General features: G+C 41.9%; 1 non-coding gene across 1 annotated transcript; it reads right to left on the bottom strand.

Annotated features, from left to right (window-relative positions):
* Positions 1–1,558: 1,558 nt before the first annotated feature.
* LOC120558241 lies at positions 1,559–1,672 on the bottom strand. Its single transcript, XR_005639071.1, has one exon. It is a non-coding gene; the product is annotated as a U5 spliceosomal RNA (small nuclear RNA).
* Positions 1,673–5,418: the final 3,746 nt, after the last annotated feature.

Here is a 5,418-nt window from a genome sequence, read left to right as displayed (position 1 = left end):
AGGGGGCCGAAAGATTAAATTTGTTTGGTCTAAACGAATGGCTGCTCTAATTTAACAGTCATTCTATTGTTCATCCGTTCAACTGGTCAATTTTTCTTTCCAATTCAGTGACCTTCTGCATGATGGTATCCAAGCCGTGGGTCATTACCATGTTGTATTCCATCACGCGATAAATAGTCCCAGTTTGCAAACTGATCGCTTTGTCAACAGCTTCAGTCAGGCCAGGCAGCTTCCTTGGGCTTTGGACAGCTACCAGAGTCTTTTTAATTTCTCGATAAACCAGGGCCAAGCATCCTCCAATCAGCAGCAGTCCAGTTATCATGGTTCCGAATAGGTAGATATCCTCAACGTCCTCCACGGAGAGAGCAGAGAGACACACGACACGCCATTTCTCCCAGCCGTCCATCGTATACCCCGCTGCAAACGTTCCGTCAGGACATGCTGGCTCACCCGTACCAGTGCTCCTCCTCGAGAATACAGTGTCATAGATATGGGGCTTTAGCATCAATAACCAACGCCTAGGGCACATGCCCAAACGTCCGTATTTTACGCAATGTGTAGTGAGAATGTATTGTTCAAACAGGACATGACTCCCCTACTCCTGGATGAAAGTCCTGTTTGTCTGTTTGTTTGACCCATTCACTCCCCCCAACCTGCTCCCATCATAACTACTACGGCCACTAGAGGACGCAGCCAAAATAAACAAATATTAGTCGTGATTGCTGCTTGAACAAACGACTTATGTGGGCGTTTTTTGGGGGGGAGAACTGTCTCTCCTAACCATGTACCTAAGTATAACCTAAAAGTGTTTTCTGCCTTTGTGAAAAGCACGGACGAGCCCCCATATCGCCTCTTAAGAAACAATCTTAAACATGACATCCTCAGTGGTGAAGATTTCTCTCTGTCTCTGTGTTTTTTTACATACATCCTCCGCTCCAAGGACAGGAAGCTCATTCAATGCACGTTCTTATCATAAAACATGTTCAGGTTGAGTATCAGCAGCGAAATCAAAGGACCTTCCCGACTGACTTTTTATTTGTTTGTGTGTTTGCGGCTCAGATCCTGTTGTGCGTGGGCTGGTTTTGTTCAGATGACAAATATCTGAATGCTACAGCGCCGCAGGGGGAGGCCAGGGTTTGAGAGGATCTGTTTGCAATACATGTCAGATCTTCCTCTCCCTTCTAAGCTTTTTGTCCTTTTTCATTTTGTTTGTGTACTTTTGTTCCTCCGACTTTTCTGCTGTTGTGTCACCAGATGTTTCTCTTCCTCTCCTACTTTGTATTTGTCTCTTTTTAATCCCCACCTCTCCTTTAAAATCTCGTCTTATTCCTCGTTATCAACAGTGTGGTTCTGGAAGTAAAAATCCTATTTATTTTCAACATAAGGGTTTTGATTTTCACCCATTATGTCAAACTCAAGGCCCGAGGGCCGTATCCGGCCCTTCGCAGATTTTGATCCGGCCCGCATATCAATTGAGGTTGACAATACATGTTGGCCCACCTAGTTTTTGTCTCTTTCTTCTTTTATTTTATTTTTTTTTCTTCTTTCTTTTTTTTTATCCCTGCAGTATGCAGGGCATCAAAAACTTGTTTAAAACTCTTATTGTTCCTCTCCACGGAAATCTTTAGTAAAAGGCGAAAGATTTATATGACCTGAAGAGAAACAAGAGTGTATTGTCTCTTTCTTCTGAAGTTTTTATCGCTTTATCTGAAGTTTCTGTCACTTTTTCAGACGTTTTTGGTGCCTTTTCCCACATTTGGGGTGGTTTTTAATATGCTTTAGGCGCTTTTTTCAGTATTTCTGACAATTTCTTCAATGTTTTAGCCACTTTTTCAAACTTTGATGCTTTTTCCAGCGTTTTTGTTGCTTTTTTGGCGTTTCTTTTAATTTTTTTTTTCTTTTACGGTTTTGCCGTTTTTTTTTTCCATGATGGCTAAGGAACTTCTTTGCAGACATTTTTGGAGCTTTATGAGGCACAAACTGTATGTGAGAAAGCAATATGAGACATGCAATACTACAGTCATAAATATTTGACTTTTTCTCTTAAATAAAAGCATGTAAATAAACTAATACAATTTGCGATCTCATGGAGAAATACTACACTACTGACAAGCCACCCACATAAGCGTAACAGAGCTTGCTGTTACCATGGAAACATTACTGCACCCTTAAACGGTTAGCTAGCTGCTACCACTGAAGGCATATACTCTTGCCTTTTTTCAAAATCTTATTTTGCGCCGAATCAAATGTGTTATGTTCACGATTCATCTCGAAGCTGGTTGGCCTGGTTCCAGGCTTAAAACTCTTTTAATTTTTTTGCATTTAATGAAAGATCAAAGATATTGAATGGAGGAAAAACACTTCCGGAAGTAACACCGTTAAAAAAGTGAACGGTATCCGTTGAGCTCTATTGCAGGTGTCCAGATGAGATTCATTCAGCCGATTGTTTCCAGCGAGCGACAATCACGGAAGCGGCACGCCGACGGCTGCTAACCCAACCCGTTCTCACTCTCAACTCGTAAAATACAGACGCTTGGTCGGTGGCTGTCAGCGTCTGATACCGACGCAATAAGCACCCTTCAGTGTCTGTTTGGAACGCACCGGGCAGAGCAGCAGCTACGCGGCACTGTAAGATGACGTAGTATTAAGAGAGACAATAGTAGAGAGTAGTATGTAGAGAGACAACAGTAGAGAGTAGTAGAGAGTAGTATGTAGAGACAACAGTAGAGAGTAGTATGTAGAGAGACAACAGTAGAGAGTAGTATGTAAGAGACAACAGTAGAGAGTAGTATGTAGAGAGACAACGGTAGAGAGTAGTATGTAGAGAGACAACAGTAGAGAGTAGTATGAAGAGAGACAACAGTAGAGAGTAGTATGTAGAGAGACAGTAGAGAGTAGTATGTAGAGAGACAACGGTAGAGAGTAGTATGTAGAGAGACAACAGTAGAGAGTAGTATGTAGAGAGACTACAGTAGAGAGTAGTATGTAGAGAGACAACAGTAGAGAGTAGTATGTAGAGAGACAGTAGAGAGTAGTATGTAGAGAGACAACGGTAGAGAGTAGTATGTAGAGAGACAACAGTAGAGAGTAGTATGTAGAGAGACAACAGTAGAGAGTAGTATGTAGAGAGACAACAGTAGAGTAGTATGTAGAGAGACAACAGTAGAGAGTAGTATGTAGAGAGACAACAGTAAGAGAGTAGTATGTAGAGAGACAACAGTAGAGAGTAAGGTATGTAGAGAGACAACACTAGAGTATAGAGACAACAGAGAGTAGTATGAAGAGAGACAACAGTAGAGAGTAGTATGTAGAGAGACAGTAGAGAGTAAAGTAGAGAGACAACGGTAGAGAGTAGTATGTAGAGAGACAACAGTAGAGTAGTATGTAGAGAGACAACAGTAGAGAGTAGTATGTAGAGAGACAACAGTAGAGAGTAGTATGTAGAGAGACAGTAGAGAGTAGTATGTAGAGAGACAACAGTAGAGAGTAGTATGTAGAGAGACAACAGTAGAGAGTAGTATGTAGAGAGACAGTAGAGAGTAGTATGTAGAGAGACAACAGTAGAGAGTAGTATGTAGAGAGACAACAGTAGAGAGTAGTATGTAGAGAGACAACAGTAGAGAGTAGTATGTAGAGAGACAACAGTAGAGAGTAGTATGTAGAGAGACAACAGTAGAGAGTAGTATGTAGAGAGACAACAGTAGAGAGTAGTATGTAGAGAGACAGTAGAGAGTAGTATGTAGAGAGACAACAGTAGAGAGTATGTAGAGAGACAACAGTAGAGAGTAGTATGTAGAGAGACAACAGTAGAGAGTAGGTATGTGTAGAGACAATAGAAAAGAGTAGAAAAAAAAAAAAAAAAATGTAGAGAGACAACAGTAGAGAGTAGTATGTAGAGAGACAGTAGAAGTAGTATGAAGAGAGACAACAGTAGAGAGTAGTATGTAGAGAGACAGTAGAGAGTAGTATGAAGAGAGACAACAGTAGAGAGTAGTATGTAGAGAGACAGCAGTAGAGAGTAGTATGAAGAGAGACAACAGTAGAGAGTAGTATGAAGAGAGACAACAGTAGAGAGTAGAAACGCGACAAAAGTGTCTTGCGGTTTTAATTTAAAATTTTGATCCAGAAAAACTAAAAGTCGTCCGACGGGAAGACAACACAAGGGTTAAGTTGCATGTGATTTTGTCTGTTGTATTGTTTGATTCTTCGAAAACAAGTTGGTTCATCTTAAGGGGATATCCATCAGTAAACTTACAAACTTCCTCTTTTTTTGGGCTCCGCATGTCCTCTTCTTGTTCTTCATCTCTTTTGCGCTCCCTCCTCTCTTTCGTTTCATCTTTCATCTTCTCTGACTCTGATTTCATCTATTCTTTTCCTTACACCTTTTGTCTATTTTGTCCTGCCTTTATCATTTTCTTTTGCCCCTTTTTTCTTCATCCTCTTTCCACTCGTCTACTCCCCCCCTACTCTTCTCAGTCCTCTTCATCTTCCCTTCCTCTTATCCCACCATCTGTCCATTCCTCATCTTTCATCCCCTTGCTCTTCGCCTCCACGCTTTACCTCCTCTCAGTCCTTATACCTCTCCGCTCCATCCCCCCGTCACGCCCTTCATTCCTCGCCTTCTCCTCCCACCCATCTGTCTCCTCTCCCTTCTTTTCCTACCTCTTCACATCCTTTCATTTCTCTTCATCTCCGTCTGCTTTCTTCCTCAGTCTTCTTTCCTTTTTTCCTTGAACACAGTTCCTCTCAAATCAGTCTCCCGCTCTGTCTAACTTTCATCGCCTCGTCTCCACCCTGCCACCGATCTATCTCCTCGTCTTTGATTCTCTCGCTCTTCTTTTTCCTCTCCTCCCTTCCCCACATTTTTCTACCCTCTTGCTGAAATGTCTGTGTGATGTTGAGGCATGTATGTTTGTTTGGCATTCCTTTAGCATTTCGCATACCGACAGTGTGGGAAGTCACATTGCAGATTAAAGGGACAAGCTGGTACGAAACAGCCAGGAGAGGTTCCTGTTTATCTCTGTCTGCCTGTGTGTGTGTGTGTGTGTTTGTGTGTGTATAACGACTGTGTGTGTTGTGTGTTTTGTAAAAAGAGAGGAAGAGATAGAACTATAGTGCACAAAGTAAGTCATCTCTGGACCCATGTTAAACCCTCTGGCGTTCTTTTGTGAGCTTTGGGCCAACAGCCAATGACTTATCCATCCATATGTGTGTGTGTGTGCGCGTGTGTGTGTTTAGGATTATTTGCTCTGTGTACACTGGGTAAAAACAGCAAGTTGTCAATGGACGTTCAGTTCAAGGAGAAAGGTCTGAGAAAACACACTCGCTCCTTTCTTTCTGCCTCCTCCGTCAACTCTGGAGGAAGTAAAATCATGTCATATTCAGGTTGTACATAATAGTATTGGGATAGCTGCTTCT

Source organism: Perca fluviatilis, chromosome 4 (assembly GCF_010015445.1).
Source record: "Perca fluviatilis chromosome 4, GENO_Pfluv_1.0, whole genome shotgun sequence".
In the NCBI taxonomy this organism is placed as follows: Eukaryota; Metazoa; Chordata; class Actinopteri; order Perciformes; family Percidae; genus Perca; species Perca fluviatilis.
This window is presented reverse-complemented; position numbering and strand designations above follow the sequence as displayed.